Source organism: Monodelphis domestica, chromosome 3 (assembly GCF_027887165.1).
Source record: "Monodelphis domestica isolate mMonDom1 chromosome 3, mMonDom1.pri, whole genome shotgun sequence".
NCBI classification, from domain to species: Eukaryota; Metazoa; Chordata; class Mammalia; order Didelphimorphia; family Didelphidae; genus Monodelphis; species Monodelphis domestica.
Genome location: NC_077229.1, coordinates 481,738,154 through 481,742,982, shown reverse-complemented (window position 1 = coordinate 481,742,982; position 4,829 = coordinate 481,738,154). Strand labels below are relative to the sequence as shown.

Genomic DNA, 4,829 nt, shown 5'->3' with positions numbered 1-4,829 from the left:
ACACAGCTGGGAAGTGTCTGAGGGCAGATTTGAACCTAGGACCTCCCATCTCTAGGCCTGGCTCTCAATCCACTGAACTACCCAACTACCCAGATGCCCCCAGTAAACTCATTTTCTCAAGGAAGGAAACAACACATATAAGACATGCACAACAACAAAGTGAAGGAAAATAACTGTGAAAGACTTAAGAACTCTGATCAGTGCAAAGACTTTATACATTCATTGCAGTCTTTGAGGCTGAGATACAATAGAATATGGATAAATTCTGCCACCTGGGCTAATTTTGGCCTGAAAAATTAATACCAAGACAATAGAGGTTCTCTACTAGCCAGCACTGCACCATCCATACACAGAACCACCAGTTGCAGCAAATGGATACATTTTTATTGCTGTGGGTAAGTTCACTTACCTTAGCAGTATCCTTCCTGAGATGTACACCTAGAGAATGAGGCTGACACATGCATTGCCAAAGCTAGCTTAGAGTTTGGGAGATTGTGAAGGAAAGTGTGGAAGAGAAGCAGAATTAAGATGTCTACTAAATTGAAGGTTTACTGAGCTATGGTACTGACCCCATTTGCTGTATGCAAGTGAAGCCTGGACAGGAAATGAAATCATTTCCATTTGAATCATCTTAGGAAGATTCTAAAGATCATGTGGACACTGAGGTATTTTCTCGGGTTCAGTTGCCAAGCTTTCAAATCCTGCTTCAGAAAGTTCAATTTCTGATGGGTTGGCCATGTTGTTCAAATGCCAAACACTTGCCTAAACTACTATTTTGTGGAGAATTTCTGCCAGGCAAGTGCTCACACATAGGGCATAAGAAGTGATACAAAGACACTCTAAAGGTCTTTCTGAAGAACTTTGGTATCAGTTATGGGGCATGGGAGACATTGGCACAAGACTGTTCAGCATGATGTCTCTGTATCAAAGAAGGCACTGTGCTCTATGAGCAAAACAGAATTGCAATAGCTAAAAAACAAAACAACAAAAAAAACATAACAAAACAAAAAATGAGATTGAGAGATTTTTCAATCCCAAATGTTAATGGGGGCTATTTGTGCCTGACCTGTGGGAGAGCCTTCTGAGTTCATATTGGTCTGATCATCCACAATCAGACACATTATACACTGATCTTGACATAGTGATGTTATTTTGGTCCTCTTTGAACCAAAGGATAATGACCAACCATCCTGTAATTGTGTTTATGTGGTTCTTGTATGTCTTGGCAGGTAGACTTTCCAAGTATTTTACACATTCCCTACTGATATTAAGTGGACTTTTTCCTTCTCTTCTTTCTGGATTTTGTTGGTAATGTGCAGAAATGCTAATGATTTTTATGTGGATTTATTTTATATCCTTTAACTTTGCTAAAGTTGTAAATTCTTTCAATTAGTCTTTAGTTGGCACTACAGTTCTCTAAGTAAACTGTCATATCATCATATATAAGTAAACCATCATATTCAAAAAGTGTTAACTTTGTTTCCTCCATGTTTGTACATATTCTCTCAATTCCTTTTTCCTATCTTATTGATATAATTAGCATTTCTAGGACTATATTGAGTAATAATAGTAATTATAGACACCCTATATTGCTAAATTTAATTGAAAGACCTCTATTTTATCATCATTATAGATAATGCTAGTTCTGGTTTTAGATAGATTCTACTTATATTTAGGAAAGATCTACTTATTCTTATGCTTCCTAATGTTTTTAATAGAAATAAACATTGTATCTTGTCAAAAGTAGTGCAGTCAGAGGACAGCTAAGTGGCTCAGTGGATTGAGAGCCAGGCCTAAAGATGGGAGACCCTAGGTTCAAATCTGGCCTCAGACACTTCCTAGCTGTGTGTTATTGGGCAAGTCACTTCACCCCCATTGCCTAGCCCTTATACACAGTTCTGATTCTAAGATGGAAGGTAAGGGTTTAAAAAAAAAAAGTAGCGCAATGGATAGAGTGCCAGATGTGGATCGAATGCCAGCTGAAACCCTACTTCCTTGCCCTATCTAAGAATGGCATCAGGTTGCTATTTCACTATATACAGAATGATAACTTTAAGTTAAATGGACAATCATTGTAGAGATCTACTTTTAACAGTGAATGTATTTGGTCATGGATCCTTATGAAAGATGAAAATTAATTTTCCCCAAACTGTCATAATTCCAAATATTTATGGTAATTTGTTGAGTACATAAAAACACCCACAGATGCCCCACAGACCTGTTTGTGTATATATGCTGACACATGCGTATGTTTATATGGGTATGTAGAGATATGTACATGCTTTGCTCCCCTCCAGATATATAGCAAGAGTGTAAGTTTGCAACTTGGGATTTCTAACCAAAAAACATAATTATCACACACAACAACCTTTAATTTTAAAAAATGTTTTGTTATAGCAACAGCAAAGTGCACAGAGAGGAAAACACTAAATTTCCTTTTTATTTTAAAAGGAAAAATGTACAACTTGGACACAGTTTCAATGTGCTCCTAAAACCAAGCAAAATATCTAGAGCACCCAATTCCCATTTTTAAAATTCCATGCTACAAATGATGTACACTATCAATAAAGAGCCTTCATTTGATGTTATTTTTCACTCTGTGTTTTTTAAGACAAATATTATATAGTTTTATTCATCATCATCGTCTTCCCATTTTTTCTCCACTGCCTTTTCCCAGGAAGCTGCTTTTGCTTATTCCTTTTGCTCTATCAAACTTGTCATTGGACTTATAATTAACACCATCCTTTTAATATTTTTTTCAGTTTTGCTGCCTTATTTTTGTATGGTTGCTTTTCATTATCACTCAGATTATTCCACATTTCACCAAGTTTCTCTGCCACATCCCCAACTGATAAGCTAAGGTTTGTAGATTTTATCTTGGGGCAAAATTATGAACTGAATAGGAAGAATCCACACTGAGGTGTTTAGAAGCATTAGGATCCACCTCTCCTCCTCCCCACTTTTAATTGGTCCATAATCCTTCATCTCCCTGTCATACTGCTACTTATCAACCTTTGCCATTTCATCAGACTTTGATTTTTTTCCTTCCCAACATATTTTTCCATCTTTCTGAAAACATCTTTGAAAACTGAAAATTTGAAAATCGACAAGAGCTTCTGGACTTTTTTTCTTATGTTCTTCCCAGTATATTTGTACAAAAAAGGCATAAGCAGACATTTTTCCTTTGGGTTTCTTTAGGTCACCTTTAGTCATCTCTGGGGTGTGATTGTATTGTTCATTAGTTAGCATAACAAAGGACACCTGGAAGTTTTTAATTTGTTGATTTTCTAGTTGTTTCACTGATCTTTTTTTTTATCTCTTATTAATGAAAGTGTTTAGAAACATAAATAGTATCCTAAGTACTTCTTTCTTCAAAATTTTGTTGTATTGCTACTTTGTCACCACTTAAATCTTCATGCACAGGTGTCTTTGTGCACAAAAACGCATAAAGACAATCGTCATCCTCGGTTCGAGAGACAACCAACTAAAAACAACATTATCTTTAATTAAATTGTTTCTTTAAATTGTTCTCTGATCCACCTATTATGTAAGATATTTAGTCTTTATTTAATTTTTAATAATTTAATTTATCTTCAATGGCCTTTTATTAAACATAATGTTATTGCATTATGGTACATAAAAATGTGTTTACTGTTTCTGCTTTTCTTCATTAGCTAATGAGATTTTAATGCTATATTGCATAGTCAATTTCTGTGAAAGTCAATTTCTATGCATAACTGAGTATAGGTATATTCTTTTACTCTTCCATTCAGTTATCACCAAAGGTTTATATTTTCTAAAATTTTATTTGGATCTTTCATTTCTTTTTTTGTTAGAATTACCGAAGTCTGAGAGGGAGTGCACAGTGGTCTCCCATTATTATAATTTAACTATGTCTACCTATATTTAATTTAATGTTTCCTTTTAAAAATTTAGATGCTATGTCACTTAATGCCTATATGATTAGAATTGATATCAGTCCATTGTCTATGGCATATTTTTAGCAAAGTATAGTTTTCATATTTATCTCTTTTAATTAGGTATATTTTTGTTATTTACTTTGTCTGAGATCACGTTTACTACTTTTGCCTTTTTTACTTCAGATTCTTTTCCAGGCCTTTATTTTAACTCTCTGTCTCTCTCTGTCTCTATCTGTCTGTCTGTCTGTCTGTCTGTCTTTCCCTTTCTCTCTCCCTCCCCACATATATACATATACATATGTATATGTATATATGTTTCTGTTTCAAGTGTATTTCTTTTTTTAATTTTATTTTTCCCTAATTACATGTAAAGACAGTGTCCAATATCTTTAATAGCATTTTGAGTATCAAATTCTCTGTCTCCATTCTTCCCCTTGTCCCTCTCCATTGAGATGGTAAGCAATCTAATATAGAATCTATATGTTCAATCATGTAAAATATTTTCCCATATTAATTATTTTGTAGAAGGAAACTTACACAAAAAAAGAAAGTGAAAAAAAAGTTTGTTTCAGTATGGATTCAAACTCCATCAGTTCATTCTATGGAAGCAGATGGCATTTTTAATCATGAAGTTTTTTGGAACTGTTTTGGAGCACTTTCCATTTTTTAAATAGCTAATCTGATAGGTGTGAATATGTGATACTTCAAAGAAGTGATACCTCAGAGTTTTTTTAATGTTCATTTCTGTCATTAGTAGAGATTAGAGCATTTTTGCCTGACTGTAGAGTTTTAATTACTTTGTCTGTTCATCTTCTTTGACCATTTATCAATTGGAAAATGATTTATATTCTTATATATTTTACTCATTTCTTTATGTATTTGAGAAATGAAGTTTTTATTAGAGATGTA

At 33.9% G+C, this 4,829-nt stretch overlaps 1 pseudogene; it reads right to left on the bottom strand.

Annotated features, from left to right (window-relative positions):
• Positions 1-2,638: 2,638 nt before the first annotated feature.
• LOC100618702 (high mobility group protein B3-like) lies at positions 2,639-3,213 on the bottom strand (annotated as a pseudogene).
• Between the last annotated feature and the right edge of the window lie 1,616 nt (positions 3,214-4,829).